The sequence below is a fragment of the Piliocolobus tephrosceles genome, chromosome 12, assembly GCF_002776525.5.
Source record: "Piliocolobus tephrosceles isolate RC106 chromosome 12, ASM277652v3, whole genome shotgun sequence".
Taxonomy (NCBI): domain Eukaryota; kingdom Metazoa; phylum Chordata; class Mammalia; order Primates; family Cercopithecidae; genus Piliocolobus; species Piliocolobus tephrosceles.
This window is the reverse complement of record NC_045445.1, coordinates 81,524,821-81,543,599: the sequence shown is the minus strand read 5'-3', so window position 1 is coordinate 81,543,599 and position 18,779 is coordinate 81,524,821.

Below are 18,779 nucleotides of genomic sequence, written 5' to 3'. Positions count from 1 at the left end.
TAACCCGGGAGGCGGAGCTTGCAGTGAGCTGAGATCCGGCCACTGCACTCCAGCCTGGGCGAGAGAGCAAGACTCTGTCTCTATTGTCTCCATAAAAAAAAAAAAAAAAAAGATATATATACTTTCCCCCCACTAGGCAGCCTTCTCAAATGTAGAGATCGTTTTATTCCTCTTCCAATGCCAGCATCTGGTATCTTACTAAGTGCTTGTCTTTATGTGGGAAAAAAGGATATTTTCTTTCCTTTTTAATTACCTTTGACATAAAACCTTCTCAAAAAGTTTTTAGAAGTTTAATTGGATTTCATTCACTTATTTCTCATCTATCTGCCTACTTATTAGCCTTTTAATAAATTCTTAATATTAGGAATGCTAACCCTCTGATGAAAACCATGTTGCCCTTCACCTAGATTATGTCTCCTTAATTACAGATTCTACAAGTTTGCCTCATGGAAGGGAGCCAATATGATCTGAGCACCTGCAGATAAGAGAAAAGGCACTTGAGGAGGAGTGGTCGAGTTAGATGAACCAGCTGCTTCTGAAGAAGGGGCAGACGTATGTACGTTTTAAAGCTGAGAGCTGTGAGGGAAGAAAGAACCCCTAAAAGACAGGAATAAGAAGACACAAACATACTGTGTAAGAAATGGAGGTCATTCTAAAGCTATCTGGAAACAGTCACCATGGTGACTGTGTGCTCATGTAGTGAGACATAATACCATAGTAGGGTGAACCTGGCAGACCATCGCAATACAAGTTTCCTGCTTTGACATCTTATGTAGTCTGGTCCCATAGAAAGAGAAAAACAGCAGTCTAAAGTACAATATATGGATGCTTTAATTTCAACATCTTCTCAGGATGGGAATTTGCAATTAGATGTCAAAGGAGGGGTGTCTTGCTTCATTTGCATTGCTATAAAGGAATACCTGAGGCTGGGTAATTTATAAAGAAAAAAAGATTTCTTTGACTTATGGTTCTGCAAACTGCAAGAAGTGTAACATCAACATCTGTTTCTGGTGAGGGCCTCAGGGTGCTTTTACTCATGGTGGAAGGCAAAGGGAAGCAGGCATCGCATAGCAAGAGAGGAAGGAAGAGACAGCGGAGGGAGGTGCCAGGCTCTTTCAACAATCAGCTACTTGTGATGGTCAATATTAGGTGTCAACTTGACTGCACTGAGAGATTGCCCAGATGGCTGGTGAAGCATTGTTTTGGGGTGTGTCTGTGAGGGTGTTTCCAGAGAAGATTGGCATGTGAGTCAGCTGACTAGGAGAGGAAGACCCACCCTCCATGTGGGGAGGCACCATCCAGTCAGCGCCTGGTGGGGCATAAACAAAGCAAGTGGAAGAAAGGAGATATTCAGCTTGCTTAGTTTCCTCTTTTTCTCTCCCTTTGAGAGCAGGATGTTTTTATTCCTCCTGCCCTTGCACATCAGATTCTAGGATTTCAGCCTTTGGTCTGGGACTTGCACCAGTACCTCCTGAGGGCTGTCAGGCCTTTGGCCTCAGACTCAGGGCTGTACTGTTGGTTTCCCAGGTTTTGAGGCACTCAGATTTGAACTAAGCCACACTACCGGCTTTTCTCATTACCCAGCTTGCTGATGGCCTGTCGTGGGACTTCACCTTTGCAATCATGTGAGCCAATTCTTTCTAATAAACTTATATATATAAACTAATAGATAAACTTTATGTATCTATATCTATATCTATATCTATGTCTATATCTATCCTTTTGGTTCTATCCCTCTGGATAACTCTGACTAATACAGATTTTGGTACCAAGAGTAAAGTGTTGCTATAAAGATACCTAAAAATGTGGAAGTGACTTTGGAATTGGGTAATGGGCAGAGATTGGAAGAGTTTGGAGGGCTCAGAGAAAGACAAGAAGATGAAGAAAAGTTTGGTACATCTTAGAGACTGGTTAAGTGGTTGTGACCAAAATGCTGATAGTGATATGGGCAGTGAAGGCAAGCAAACAAGGTCTCAGATGGAAATGAGAAACTTATTGGGAACTGGAGCAAAGGTCACCACGTTAAGCCTTAGCAAAGAATTTGACTGCATTGTGCCCATGCCTTAGGACTTTCTGGAAGGCTAAACTTAAGAGTGATGACCTAGGGTATCTGGTGGAAGAAAAAAAATTTTTTTTGAGCCAGCATATTGCTCTGTTGTTCAGGCTGAAGTACAGTGGCAGGATCATACCTTACTGTAGCCTCAAACTCCTGGGCTCAAGCAATTCTCCTGCCTCAGCCTCCTAAGTAGCTTGTGACTACAAGCACATACCACTACGTCCAGCCATTTTTTTTTCCATTTTTTGTAGAGACAGGGTCTTGCCTTGTTTCCAGGCTAGTCTTGAACTCCTGGCTGGGCTCAAGCAATCATCCCGCCTTGGCGAGACGAGATTTCAGCTCACTGCAACCTGCAATCCAGTGTTGGGATTACAGGCATGAGCCACTGTGCCCAGCCTGGTGGAAGAAATTTCTAAGCAGCAATGTGTTCAAGAAGTGGCATGGCTGCATCTAACAGCCTCAGATCAGATATGGGGGCAAAATTCAAGTTGGAACTTGTAATTAAAAGAGAAGTAGGGGCCAGGCATGGTAGCTCACACTTGTAATTCCAGCACTTTGGGGAGGCGAGGTGGGAGGATCACTTGAGCCCAGGAGTTTGAGACCAGCCTAGGCAATATACTGAGACCCTAGCTCTACAAAAAACTTTAAAAGTATGGTAGTGGGCACCTGTAGTCCCAGCTACTCAGGAGGCTGAGGCTGAAGGATTGATTGAGCCTGGGTGGTGGAGGCTGCAGTGAACCATGATCACACCACTGCACACCAACCTGGGCAACAGGGTGAGACCCTGTCTCAAAACAATTTTTAAATTATTAATAAAAGAGAAGAAGGGCATTAAAATTTGAAAAATTCACTAAAATGAGGCCATTAGGGTGAGCTCTAATGCAATCTGACTGGTGTCCTTATAAGAGGAACTTTAAACATACAAAGAAACACCAGAGACACATACACACAGAGAATAGACCATGTGAGGACACAGCAAGAAGGAGACCATTTGCAAGCCAAGAAGAAAGGCCTCAGGAGAAACCAACATGTCTGATACTTTGATCTTGGACTTCTAGTCTCCAGAACTGTAAAGCAGTTAATTTCTGTTGTTTAAGCTACTCAGTCTGTGCTATTTTGTTATGGCAGCCCTAGCAAACTAAAATACTTGCCATTGAACATTTTTCAAAATCTACTGTGTTATCCTTTTGTGGTATCCTAAAATAACTATTCCTTATTATTGTAATATTGTTGTTCTCACATTTTCACTATGATAAGCAATGCTTCAATGAATGGGAAATTGGATATTCTTAGACATATTTTTCATCAAATAAGAATAGCTAGATTAACTCCCTTTCTACACTCTAGAGAAATTTCTGACTGCTCTCAAGATCAACCCTAGTGATATACTAACAAATTCTCATTCTGGCTCCATTACTTCTGTTCTTTACATAGAGACCAACTTTCTGGTCATCTAAAGCAGATAATAACATGATCAAGTAAATTGATTTTCTTTTCCTTTTCTGTTTTTTGTTTTGTTTTGTTTTTCTGAGACAGGGTCTCGCTCTGTTGCCCAGGCTGAAGTGTGGTGGTGTGATCACAGCTCACTGCAGCCTGAAACTCCTGGGCTCAAGCAATTCTCCCACCTCAGCCTCCCAAGTAGCTGGGAATACAAGCACATAACACCATGCCCAGCCTTTTTTTTTCCCACTTTTTATAGAGACAGGGTCTCGCCATGTTATACAGGCTGGTCTGGAACTCTGAGCTCAAGTGATCCTCCCTCCCACCTAGGCAACCCAAAGTGCTGGGATTAGAGGCATGGGCCACTGCACCCGGCCACAAAAATAATCACTGAGCTTCTGTTACATGTCAGGCACTGTGCTAAGAAGTGAAAAGTCGGCCGGGCGCGGTGGCTCAAGCCTGTAATCCCAGCACTTTGGGAGGCCGAGACGGGTGGATCACGAGGTCAGGAGATCGAGACCATCCTGGCTAACACGGTAAAACACATCTCTACTAAAAAATACAAAAAACTAGCCGGGCGAGATGGCGGGCGCCTGTAGTCCCAGCTACTACTCGGGAGGCTGAGGCAGGAGAATGGCGTAAACCCGGGAGGCGGAGCTTGCAGTGAGCCGAGATCGCGCCACTGCACTCCAGCCTGGGCAACAGAGCGAGACTCCGTCTCAAAAAAAAAAAAAAAAAAAAAAAAAGAAGTGAAAAGTCAAGTTCCTTATCTTCAATGAGTTCACAGTCTAGTATGGAAGATGAGCATGTAAGCAGATAATTAGAATGCATTGCAATAAGAGCTATTAGATCTCAAAAGAAAGAACAACCTGCAGAATGGCAGAAAAAAAAGCCATCCAGGAAAAATTCACAGAAGAGGAGATGAAACCTACCAAATAATCTACGTGCTGGAACACTGGTTCCAAATCAAGAAGGTGAAATTTAACGGCAATAAATATTTAAGAAGCCATATATTCAGTTTTAAAACTTGACCACACAAGGATAAGATGGAATGAACTGACTTAAACTAATATGAAGAAAAACTGGAGATATTCATTGATAACAAGCTGTAAATATGCCAACAATTTAAATGTACTAGTTTTCTACTGCTGTGTAACCAAACTGCCACAAATTTGGTAGTTTAAAATTATCCCAGCACAGATTAGCTAGGTCCTCTGCTCGGGGTCCCACCAGGCTAAAATCAAGATGTAGGCCAGAGTTGGAATCTGAGCTGGAGCTTGGGATGCTCTTCCAAGTTCATGTGGTTGTTGACAGAATTCAGTTTCTTCTGGTTGTAGGACTGAGACCCTCAGCTCCTAAAGGCTATAGCAGTTCCCTGCCAAATGGCCCTCTCTACAGGTAGTTTATGTTATAGCAATTTGCACCTTCAAGGTTAGCAGGAGAATTTCACTCACTCCATTCTGCTGAGATAGAGATGTTGTTGTTGTTGTTGTTGCTGCTGTTGCTGTTGTTGTTGTTTTTGACACAGGGTCTCACTCTGTCACCCAGGCTGGAGTGCAGTGATGAGATCTCGGCTCACTGCAACCTCTGCTTCCCAGACTCAAGTGATTCTCCAGCCTTGGCCTCCCTATAGCTGAGACTACAGGCATGAGCCACCATGCCCAGCCAATTTTTTTGTATTTTTTGTAGAAACAGGGTTTCGCCATGTTGCCCAGGCTGTTCTTGAACTCCTGAGCTCAAAGCAATCCATCCCCCTCTGCCTCCCAAAGTGCTGGCATTACAGGTGTAAGCCACTGCACCTAGCCTGACATAGAATTTTATATAACCTAATGCAATCATCAGAATGACATCCCATCACCTTTGCCATATTGTATGGATTAGAAGCAAGTCACAAGTTCTGTCTGCACTCAAGAGGAGGAGATTATACAAGATGTAACTCATTAGGGGTCACCTTAGGATATGTCTGCCACAGTAAAACAGGTACTAAATATGATAAGGTAAAAAAAGTATCATATTTTTCATTCAAACAGCATTTACAATCTACAATGGGCCGGGAAGTATGTTAGGCACTGGAGATACAGAGAAGAAAACATCATCCCTGTCCTTGAGGACAAATGGGTAGCTATCCAGAAATAAGTAACTTGGATCCATAGACACATCTTACACCAAAATACACCAAAATAAAAAGTTAAAATCTAAAAATGAAGCTGACGGCGGGCCACGGTGGCTCACACCTGTAATCCCAGCACTTTGGGAGGCCGAGGCAGATGGATTGCTTGAGTTCAGGAGTTAGAGACCAGCCTGGCAAACACGCTGAAATCCCATCTCTACAAAATATGTAAGACTGAGCCAGGCATGGTGACACATGCCTGTAGTCCCAGCTACTCAGGAGGCTGAGGTGGGAGGATCACTTACGCTCAGGAGGCAGAGTTTGCAGTGAGCCAAGATCACACCACTGCACTCCAGCCTGCATGACAGAGCCAGCCCCTGTCTCAAACAAAAATAAAATAACAAAAATGAAGCTGACGCTGGGCACACTGCCTATGGGTTAGCCCTGCTCTGCGAGGAGCAGCACAAAAAGCAAAAAAATGAAACCATTTCCAATACATACAAATGAAAAAATACTTGAGGTGATGGACACACCAAATACCCTGACTTGATCATTGCACACTCTATGTGCATAACAAAATATTACATGTACCCCATAAATACGTACAAATATTATGTATTAATTTAAAAATGTTTTAATGAAACCACAACTAACCATAATTGCTCTAGTAGGTATCATGGAAGATTGTAGTTAATTATCTCAAACCGGGAGGACAGATACTCTTCTAAGCATAAACCAAACCCAGAAATCACAGAAGAAAGGACTGATGAATTTAACCATATAAAAATAAAAGAAATTCTAAATGGCAAAACCTATGATAGCAAGATTTAAAAAAAAATCAAACAAAGGACATGCTGAATGAAACAATTTACAATTCATATGGCAAAAGGCTAATTTCCCTAATATACAAAGAACTCCTACAAATCAATAAGAAAAAGACCATCATCACTCCAATTTTAAAATGAACAAAAGACAGAAATAGCGAACAGCAAAATAAATGCATGGCCCTAAGCTCATGAAAATATCCTTAACTTCACACATAGTAGGAAAAATACAAAGTAATACTATATTTAAAAACCATTTTTCAGCTGGGTGTGGTGGCTTACATGTGTAATCCCAGCATTTTGGGAGACTGAAGCAGGAGGATTACTTGAGGCCAGGAGTTCAAGACCAGCCTGTGCAACATAGTGAGACCCATCTTTCCAAAAAAATAAAAAAGTAGCTGGGTGTGGTGGCATGTGCCTGTACTCCCAGCTACTTGCAAGGGTGAAATGGGAAGATTGCTTGAGCTCGTGAGGTGGAGTTTGTAGTGAGCCAAGATCACACCACTGCACTCCAGCCTGGGTGATGGAGCGAGATCCTATCTCAAAAAAAAACACCATTTTTCAATATAACAAACTGATGGCCAGAGTATGAGGAAATAGATACTCCCTTATATTACTGGTGAAACCATCAAAAGAGGGCAATTTGGCAACAGCTATTAACGTTATTTATATTTATACAATTTGACCCAGCAAAAGAAATGTATCTTACAGATAGACTACCAATATAAAAAGGGTTATTAGTAGCAGCATTCTTTTTAATGGCAAAGTATTTTAAATGACCTAAATGTCAACCAGTATGGAACTAGTTAAATAAAGTATGGTTCTTTCAGTGTAATACAGTGGAGTTATTTTTTAAATGGGGGAGATTCCACTTCCAAATGGCAGTGTGAGGAGCTCCACAGATCCACTTCCCAGTGAAACTCCCTAGTTGGTAAAAATTACACACACACACACACTTAAACTCTCTGGAAATTGCCCTAAGGGCATAGAGCAAGTGAATACATATTTATGCAAGAAAACCTACTAAATCACAGTAAGAAGAGTCTGGGATACTTGAGAAATGACCCATACCCTACCTGACCCCAGTTCAGCATGATGGAAACTCCACTCCACTCCAGGCAGATATGACCAAGAAGACAAGACATCCCCTGTCGCTTGGTCCTGGTCAAAGGCTATAACATCTCCCCAGGAAGGGCAGACCTCCAGCATTTCCCAATCACTCCAGCTCCAGCAGGAGAAGCTAAATTCCTGACAATTTAGGCCAAGAGGGCTGCCCTCCTCCACCCACCCCCCACTCATAGGTCAGAGGCTCTACTCAGGTGCAGCAGCAGGACAAAAATACTGCAGCCCTGATGGCTCTTGTCCCAGCCATCAGGTGATCCACCCACCTCTGCCTCCCAAAGTGCTAGGATTACAGGTGTGAAGCACCGCAATCGGCCAAGAACTATTTTTAAAAACCACAACTGGCCTCACTCAGTGGCTCATGCCTGTAATCCCAGCACTTTGGGAGGCCGAAGTGGGCAGATCACAAGGTCAGGAGTTCAAGACCAGCCTAACCAACATGGTGAAACCCCCATCTCTACTAAAAACACAAAAATTAGCTGAACGTGGTGGTGGGTACCTGTAATCCCAGCTACTAGGGACGCTGAGGCAGGAGAATTGCTTGAACCCGGGAGGCGGAGGTTGCAGTGAGCCGAGATCACGCCACTGCACACAGCCTGGGTGACAGAGCAAGACTTTGTCTCAGAAAAAAGAAAAAAAAGAAAAAAACACAACTAACATACTTTAATGGTCAAAAGTTTATTGACTGGGCGCAGTGGCTGATGCCTGTAATCCCAGCACTTTGGAAGGCTCAGGTGGGTGGATCACGAGGTCAGGAGTTCAAGACCAATCTAGCCAAGACAGTGAAACCCTGTCTCTACTAACAATACAAAAATTAGTCAGGCGCAGTGACAGGCACCTGTAATCCCAGCTACTCGGGAGGCTGAGGCAGGAGAATTGCTTAAACCCCAGGGGGGTGGGGCAGAGGTTGCAGTGAGCTGAGATTACGCCACTGCACTCCAGCCTGGGAGGCAGAGTGAGGCTCCATCTTAAAAAAAAAGAAAAAAGAAAAAAGAAAAGTTAAATGTTCTTTTCCTAAGATCAAGAACAAGACAAGGGTGTCCACTCATGCCACTCCTATTCCTCATTGTACTAGAAATTCTAACCAGGGCAATTAGGCAAGAGAATGAAATACTAGATTGGTGCAAAAGTAATTGCGGTTTTGCCATTACTTTTAATAAAAGGCACCTTGATTGAAAAGGAAGAAGTAAACTATCTCTATTTGCAGATGACATGATCTTGCATGTAGAAAATCCCAAAAAATCCACTAAAAACCAATAAAACTAATAAACAGGTTAATCCAGATTGCAGGGTACAAGATCAACATACAAAAATCAATTGTATTTCTATTCAGAATCAATAAACAAACTAAAAATGAAATGAGAAAATAATTCCATTCATAACAGCATCAAAAAGAATTAAATACTTTGGAATAAATTTATCAAAAGAAATGTAAAACTTACTCTGAAAACTACAAAGCATTGTTAAAAGAAATTGAAGACCTAAATAAATGGAAAGATATGACATGTTCATGGATCAGAAGACTTGATATTGTTAAGATGGCAATACTCCCTAAATTGATCTACAGACTTAGGGCAATAGCCATCAAAATTCCAACTGGCTTCTTTGCAGAAACTGATAAAGTGATCCTAAAATTTGTTTGGAAATTTGAGAGACCCAGAAAAGTCAAGACAGTTTTGAAAAAGAAGAACAAAGTTGGAGGACTCACACGTCCCAATTTCAAAACTTACTACAAAGCTACAGTAATCTACACAATGTGATACTACCATAAGGACAGACAAATCAATGGAATAGAGTTCAGAGTCCAGAAATAAACACTCTCATTTAGAGTCAATTGGTTTTTGACAAGGGTGCCAAGACAATGCAATAGGAGAAAGAATAATCTTTTAAACAAATGGTGCTGGGACAATCAGATCTCCACATGGAAAAGAATGAAGTTGGACTCCCTTACCTCACACCATATACAGAAGTTAACTCAAAATGGATCAAAGACCTAAATGTAAGCACTAAAAGTATAAAACTTTTATAAGAAAACGAAGGTATAATTCATGACCTTGGATTTGGCAATAGATTCTTAGATATGACACCAAAACCACAAGCAACAGAATTTAAAAAATAGATAAACTGGACATCATGAAAATTTAAAACTTTCTTTATTTTTATTTTTGAGATGGGGTCTCACTCTGTTGCCCAGGCTGGAGTGCAGTGGCACAATCTTGGCTCACTGCAACCTCTGCCTCCTGAGTTCAAGTGATTCTCCTGCCTCAACTTCCCAAATAGCTGGGACTACAGTTATGCGCCACCACCCCTGGCTAGTTTTTTTTTGTATTTTTAGTAAAGACGAGGTTTCACTATGTTGGTCAGGCTGGTCTCCAACTCCTAACCTCAAATGATCCGCCCACCTCAGCCTCCCAAAGTGCTGGGATTACAGGCGTGAGCCACTGTGCCCGGCCGAAAGTTAAAAGCTTTTGTTCTTCAAACAACATCATCAAGAAAAGACAATCCAAAGAAAAGGATAAAATATTTGCAAATGATATATCTGATCAGAGATGTGTATCTAGAATATATTTAATATATAGAATACATTTAAAACTAGACATCTAGTATATATATATATATATAGAATGTATTTTTGACTATTATAAAAAAACAAAATAACAAGTGATGGAAAAGATGTGAAGAAATGGGAACCTTGTGCATTGCTGCTGGGAATATAAAATTGTGCAGCCACTGTGGAAAATAAAATGGCAATTTCTCAAATAATTAAGCACAGAATTACCGTATTATCCAGCAATCTCACTTCTGTGTATATACCCAAAATAAGTGAAAGCTGGGACTTGAACAGATATTTGTACACCTATGTTCATATCAGCAAATCAAAAGGTGGAAGCAACTCAAGTGCTCATTGACAGATGAATAGATAAATTAAATGTAGTATATCCATACAATGGAATATTACTCAGCCCTTAAAAGGAAGGAAATATGGACACATGCTACAACTCGAAGATAAAACTCAAAGACATTATGCTAAAGGAAATAAACCAGTAACAAAAGAACAAATATCACAGCCGGGCGCGGTGGCTCAAGCCTGTAATCCCAGCACTTTGGGAGGCCGAGACGGGTGGATCACGAGGTCAGGAGATCGAGACCATCCTGGCTAACACGGTGAAACCCCGTCTCTACTAAAAATACAAAAAACTAGCCGGGCGAGGTGGCGGGCGCCTGTAGTCCCAGCTACTCCGGAGGCTGAGGCAGGAGAATGGCGTAAACCCGGGAGGCAGAGCTTGCAGTGAGCTGAGATCCGGCCACTGCACTTCAGCTCGGGCGACAGAGCGAGACTCCGTCTCAAAAAAAAAAAAAAAAAAAAGAACAAATATCACATGATTTCTCTTATGTGAGGTTCCTAAGAGTAGTCAAATACAGAGACAGAAGGTAGAATGGCAGTTGCCAGGAGCTGCGGAGAGAGGGGAATGGAAAGTTAATATTTTTAATGGATACAGTTTCAGTTGGGAAGATGAAAAAGTTTTGGAAATGGATGGTGGTGATGGTTGCACAACAATGTGAATGTACTTAATGCCATAGAACTGTATACTTAAAAATGTTTAAATGGTAAATTTTATGTTGTGTATACTTTACCACAATAAAAATAAGATGATGCAATTTTAAAATAGGCAAAGCATCTAAATAGACATTTCTTCAAAGAAGATACACAAATAACCAACAAGAACAGGAAAAGATGGTCAATATCACTAGTCATCAGAAAAATACAAATCAGAGCCACAGTGAGATACCATTTCACACTCACTAGGACTGCTATGATCCAAAAGACAGATAATAAAAAGTATTGATGAAGATTTGGTTAATTGAAACCCTCATACACTACTGGTGGGAATGTAAAATGGTACAGCCTCTGCAGAAAACAGTTTGGCAGTTTCTCAAAAGCTTAAACATAGGACTACTCAATTCTACTCCTAGGTATATACTCAATAAAAATAAAAACATATGTTCACAAAAAATTTGTACACAAATATGGATAGCAGCATTATTAATAATAGCCCAAAATAGAAACCACTCAAATGTTCATCAATTGATGAATGGATAAATAAAATGTGGTATGTCCATACAATCAAATATTATTATTTATTAGTTTATTATAAACTAATAAAATACTAACACATGTCACAACATGAACTTTAAAAACTATATTCTAAGTGAAAGAAGTCAGTCACAAAAAATCACATATTCTACAATTGCATTTATATGAAATGTCCATAATAGTCAAATATATAGAGACAGGAAGTAGATCAATGGCTGCCAGGGGCTGAGAGGGTTGGGAGGAAATGGAGAATGATGGCTCATGGGTATAGGTTTCTTTTTGAGGTGACAAAAACGTTCTAAAGTTGATTGTTGTGCCAGGTGCAGTGGCAAGGGGCCTGTAGTCCCAACTACTTGGGAGGCTGAGGTGGGAGGATTGCTTGAACCCGGGAGGCGGAGGCCAGCCTGGCCAACATAGAGGGATCCTGTCTCCAGAAAAAGAAAACAAAATAAAATAAAAAAGTTGTGATGGTTGCACAACTCTGTGAATATACTAAAAACTAGTAAATTGTACTCTTAAGTAGGTGAATTGCATGGTATGTGAATTATAGCACAATCAAGCTGGGGCTTTTTGTTTTTTTGTTTTTGTTTTTGTTTTTGTTTTGAGACAGTCTTGCTCTGTCTCCCAGGCTGGAGTGCAGTGGCATGATCTTGGCGTACTGCAACCTCTGCCTCCCAGGTTCAAGCGATTCTCACTGCTCAGCTTCCCGAGTAGCTGGGATTACAGGTGCACGCAACCATGCCCGGCTAATTTTTGCATTTTTTTTTAGTAAAGACGGGGTTTCACCATGTTAGCCAGGCTGGTCTGGAGCTCCTGACCTCAGGTAATCCGCCTGCCTCAGCCTCCCAAAGTGCTGGGATTACAGGCGTGAGCAACCGTGCCCGGCCAAGCTGTGTTTTTGTTTTTGTTTTTTTTGTTTTTGTTTTTTTGTGTTTTTTTTGAGACGGAGCCTCGCTCTGTCGCCCAGGCTGGAGTGCAGTGGCACGATCTCCACTCACTGCAAGCTCTGCCTCCCGGGTTCACGCCATTCTCCTGCCTCAGCCTCCCGCCTAGCTGGGACTACAGGCGCCCGCCACCTGGCCCGGCTAATTTTTGTATTTTTAGTAGAGACGGGGTTTCACCGTGTTAGCCAGGGTGGTCTCGATCTCCTGACCTCGTGATCCGCCCGTCTCGGCCTCCCAAACAAGCTGTGTTTTTTTAAAGATATGAGTGAAATTATTTTAAACGAGGGAGCTCTTTAGGTTTAGAGATACATATATCCAATCGATAGAAAGACACAGATATAGATATGTAGATCTCCAACACATACTGTTAAGTGAAAAGAGATATAAGACAGCATGTGAGAAATGTACCATTTCTAAGCCAGTCGCGGTGTCTCACTCCTGTAATCCCAGCATTTTGGGAGGCTGAGGCGGGTGGATCACCTGAGGTTGGGAGTTCGAGACCAGCCTGGCTAACATGACAAAACCCCGTCTCTACTAAAACTACAAAAATTAGCCAGGCATGGTGGCAGGAGCTTGTAATCCCAGCTATTTGGGAGGCTGAGGCAAGAGAATCGCTTGAACCTGGGAGGCAGAGGTTGCAGTAACCTGAGATCTCGCCATTGCAATCCAGCCTGGGCAACAAGAGTGAAACTCCATCTCAAAAAAAAAAAAAGAAAAAAAGGACCATTTCTCTAAAAAGGAAGAAAAATTCTATATACATGCACAATTGCTTATATATGAATAGTTTATCTCTACAGCTTTTCTCAACAAATGTTCAAAAAACAAAGCCCCAAAGAAAATTATTTGTGTGACTATTTTCTCAATTCCTCCAAGAACTGCACATAGCTAATGTCATTCTAGATGCATAGGAGATAAGTTTATTCATTACACACAATGGATGCCAGAGGGCATCAGGCCTGGGCTGCAAAAGGATATCAAAGTAACTGAAAATCCTGGTTGCCACTGGAATAAGGATGGGAAGGAATTTTTTTTCCTAGTATGCCCTTTCATGCCTTATGAATTCTGACCCAAAAAATAAATATTAATTTAAAAAATTTAATTGAAGTTTATCTATGAAAAAGGAATAAAATAGATTTAACTAAAGGTGGATATAGAATTAATGAAGTCTCAGAGGCCAAGTGCGGTGGCTCATGCCTGTAATCCCAGCACTTTGGGAGGCCGAGGCGGGCAGATCACGAAGTCAGGAGATCGAGACCATCCTGGCTAACACGGTGAATCCCCGTCTCTACTAAAAATACAAAAATTTACCGGGCTTGGTGGCACGCGCCTGTAGTCCCAGTTACCTGGGGGGCTGAGGCAGGAGGAGAATCACTTGAACCCGGGAGGCGGAGGTTGCAGTGAGCTGAGATCACATCCCTGCATTTCAGCCTGGGCGACAGAGCCAGACTCTGTCTCAAAAAAAAAAAAAAGAATTAATGAAGTCTCATTTCTTCTAACAAGACAGTGGTTACTAAAGCATATTTACTGACTGAGGCTAAGAATCTGCTGGAGATGGAAAAGTTGAAGATATACGAAAGAAGAAAAAATAATATCGATCTAGCCAGGTGCCTGTAGAGATGGGAGGATACAGGACATCTTCAGAGTGGGAGGGGACAAGGGATAGAGAAGGCAGCCTAAGAGAGGTGAAGGAAGTTTGAAAGAGCATCTATGGGGAATGGGAGCGAAAGGTGCCTAGTTATAGTAAAAGGTCTGCTAGGTCATTGTGGTTCCACTGTATTTCGAAGGCGGCAGAGGGTCATGCATTTCACTTGAGGCTTCACATCTGAGTAGAGCCACCACAAACTACAGTGCAAGTTCAAGTTAAGGCAACTAAGATGGAACGTTTTTGGGAAACCTTGTAACATGGGGACTGGCTAAAGAAGTTAGAACTATTGAACTTGAATAAAATGAATATAAAATGAGGCATGTGAGAAGAAGGCCATAGATAATAGCCAAATATGTGATGGTTCGCCATATAAAACAAGACAGAATTAGGAGATTGTCTAGCTCTAAAATTCTGTGATTTCTCTTCCCAAATAGACAATAAGCAATCACTGGTTTTTGAATGAATGTATATAAATACTGAGAACAGACTGGAGAGATGGGAAGGGTCATAATGCAGTGAATTAAGGAGTGAAAGGAAAAGAAGGGAAAAAAGAGTAAATGCAGACTACTCTTCTGAGAAGCTAGGCTATGAAGGAAAAGAGAAAATGAAATTTAGCTAAACAGAAATGCAGAATTCAGGAAGAGTACAATGATAATATCTAATAGCATATTTCATTGACTCAAAGATGCACATTTCTTCATGTTTTTAAAATTTTTGAAATTGGGACGCATCTTACAATTAATGGAATCTCACGTTTGCTGTCGGCTAGCAGCAGTTGTGATGTAGTTGTCATTGCCTGACACCTTCTGGTAAGATCAAAAAAGCACCAGCGTCAAAACTTGCATAATGGATGTCAGCAACTTAGAAGAAAACAATAGTAAGACACATTTTTCCCCCAGGAAATCATCAGTGTTCTTAATGACAAAAAGAATAATATTTTATGGAAAACTCAGAACTTGTTGACTGAGTCAAACAGTAATTCGAAGTCAGATCTCCAAATGTAAAAATATTTTAGAAATACTTTAACCAGTTATATTTATTTCCTTTCAATGTTCCTTGTCACATATGCAAGAGAGTGATATATGATAAAAATCCATTTCTAAATAAGTCTTTTAAAAAAAGAGAGAGAGAGACGGGGTTTTGCCAGGTTGCCCAGGCTGGTCTCAAACTCCTGGGACCAAGCAATCTATTCGCCCCAACCTCCCAAAGTGCTGGGATTACAGGCATGAGCCACCGTGCTCAGCTCCTAAACAAGACTTCAATCATTATAAAATATAAATTCTAGATGCTAAAATTATCTTGTGCTGTAATTTATTTATTTGCTTAGAGACTGTATCTCTCTCTGTCACCCAGCCTGGAGGGCAGCTGGCACAATCAGCTCACTGCAGCCTTGAACTGCTGGCCTCAAGAGAGTCTCCTGCCTCAGCCTCCCAAAGTGCTGGAAACACCATGTCCAGCCTTGTGTTATAATTTAGTTGGCAGTATTTTGTTCTTTATTAGCGGTGCTTAAAATATGGGTGCATCTTATAGTCAATGATTTTCAGATTAGATGAAATAAAATAATTCTACATCTTGAACAGTATTTATCAGAGTACCATATTAGTAGGTGCAAACATGCTCATTTACTAGGCATTAACATATTTATGGCCGGGCGCGGTGGCTCAAGCCTGTAATCCCAGCACTTTGGGAGGCCGAGACGGGCGGATCACGAGGTCAGGAGATCGAGACCCTCCTGGCTAACACGGTGAAACCCCGTCTCTACTAAAAATACAAAAAATTAGCCGGGCGAGGTGGTGGGCGCCTGTGGTCCCAGCCACTCGGGAGGCTGAGGCAGGAGAATGGCGTGAACCCAGGAGGCAGAGGTTGCGGTGAGCTGAGATCCGGCCACTGCACTCTAGCCTGGGCGACAGAGCAAGACTCCGTCTCAAAAAAAAAAAAAAAAAAAAAAAACATATTTATTCAACAAATATTTATTGAGCATTTACTACATACCAGGTACTGGATGCTAAACATAAAATGGTCAATAATACATAGTTCTATAGCTCTCATTCTCATGAGCTTAATCGCTAGGTAGGACAGTGGCTCCCAAACTGGTCCCTCAGAATTAGTTCCTCAAGATACTTCAAGAAAAAATAGTTCTATGGTCAGATTAATCTGAGAAATGTCACATACTAAATTCACTTCTTCAGAATGTAATTATCACATTAAAGCCTTTTTTAAAATCCTGTGGTAAAGGAGGTTGCTTAATTTGGTTTCACCCTACATATTCCAAACTTTTTAATGATGTAAACCCAGATTCAGAATTGTGATACAAAATATAAAAAGAGCTCCCACAAATCTATTGGAAAAAGACAAACACTATGGGCAAAGGACATCAGTAGGCAACCAATGGAAAAAAATTGGTTAATGACCAATATATCTGAAAAAAATACTCAACTTCACTCATAATTAAGAAATACAAATTAAAACAATGAGTGAGCCAATTTTTGGTCATCAGATTGGCAAAGATGGAAAAAGATTAATGATAATGTGTTGTGAAGATATAGGAAAGAAATGTCCATTTATTGCTGTTTTGCGTGTGTGAAGGGGATCAATGTTTCAAGAGAATGATTTGGCAATATCTACCAATTTTACTTCTATGAATTTATCTTATAGAAATACTTGCACAGGTGCCCAAAGATTTACGTACAAAAGATGTCCACTATAACATTGCTTGAATAGTGAAAAACTGGAAAGAACCCAAATGTCCATCACTTGGGCATTTAATAAACTATATTACATCCACACAAAGGTCTACTATAAAGCCATTATAAAGATAAGAGAGTTCTAATTGAAGATGTCTGATTAAAGATATGTGTTTATCTCCCTCCCTTTTGACATCCCATTAAAATGGTAATAAAAGAATAAGCCCTTAACAGTGAAGAAAATGGGCTTAACAAATTTCTGGAAGATTGGAAGTGTGTCAACTGATGAAGCAGAATGGAACAAGCCAATGTGCCTGGCAGAATCCCAGAGACGCTCCTGTTTCAGAGCTAGGAAGTGCTCAAGGTCAAAATAAGAAGGGAGTCTGAAAATTAGGGGGTGAATTGAAACCCTGTGAAAGAAGTGCCCCCATTGACTCCTTATGATCCCCCCAGCCATCATCCCCATATTTAGCATAGTTAGCCCAATCTTTATCTCCTAGCCAAAAAAAAGGAGGGAAGGGAAGGGAAGGGAAAAGAAGGGAAGGGAAGAGGAGGGGAGGGGAGGGGAGGGGAAGTGAAGGGAAAGGAAGGGGAAGGGAAGGGAAGGGGAAGGGAAGGGAGAAAAGAAAAGGAAAGAAGAGAAAAGGAAGAAAAGAAAAGAAAAGGAAACTGGAGGACTCAATAGAAATAGAATAAGCTGCCTAAAGAAAACTAAGGGTCATGTAGGTGCTAGTGCCACAGAGCAAATGAAAATTCTTCCTATTCTGGCATTTGAGGGCCTGCAGCCTAAAGGCAGCTTCCCTAACCCAAGTCTAAAAGAGAAAGTCGCTAGTCACAAGCCCTGACCAGTTACACAGATGTCTTAGTTAGACTCCCTATCCAGGGGAAAATCTCAGTGAAAAAATGGATCTGCATATATAAAGTAGAGAAACCTGTATTAACTACCTATTGTTTCATTTTTAAGTATGAAGAAACAATCAAAGACTACCAGAAATATGAAGAAAAATAGCATATAAAAAGAAACGCCAAGATAAACAAGCAGAATTAACCTAGAGGGAACAGAGATACTTCAGAGTAGATTGTAAGGATCTACTAAGATCAAAGGAGGGGGAAAAGTCCACACCTAGACACTATATCATTTTACACTATCAGGAATAAAAAGAAAATTGTAACTGCTCCCAGAAAGGAAAAGTAGGTTACTCGTAAAGAAACAAAAAGTAGTTTTCTCATTAACAACACCGGATGCGAGACCACTTTACAATTCCGATGGAAAATTACTATGAAGTTAGAATTAAAAACCCATCCAAAGCCAGGCACGGTGGCTCACGCCTGTAATCCCAGAACTTTGGGAGGGTGAGGCAGGGGGATCACAAGGTCAAGAGATCAAGACCATCCTGGCCAACATGGTGAAATCCCGTCTCTACTAAAAATACAAAAATTAGCCGGGCATGGTGGTGCACGCCTGTAGTCCCAGCTACTCGGGAGGCCGAGGCAGGAGAATCACTTGAACCTGGGAAGCGGATGTTGCAGTGAGCAGAGATAGCGCCATTGCACTCCAGCCTGGCAACAGAGCGAGACTCCATCTCAAAAAAATAAATAAATAAAAACTAAAAAATCCAGTCAAATCATCACAAGCATGTACTCTAACAAAACCTGGGTAAATGCAAGAAAGAAAAAAACATGGGAAGCAAGAAATAGTAGATAACTCCTAAATCCAATGAGAGAAAAGCTATAAGGTTAAAAATTATAAACTAGGGGAGGCCGAGACGGGTGGATCACGAGGTCAGGAGATCGAGACCATCCTGGCTAACATGTGAAACCCCATCTCTACTAAAAGATACAAAAAAAAAAAAAAAAA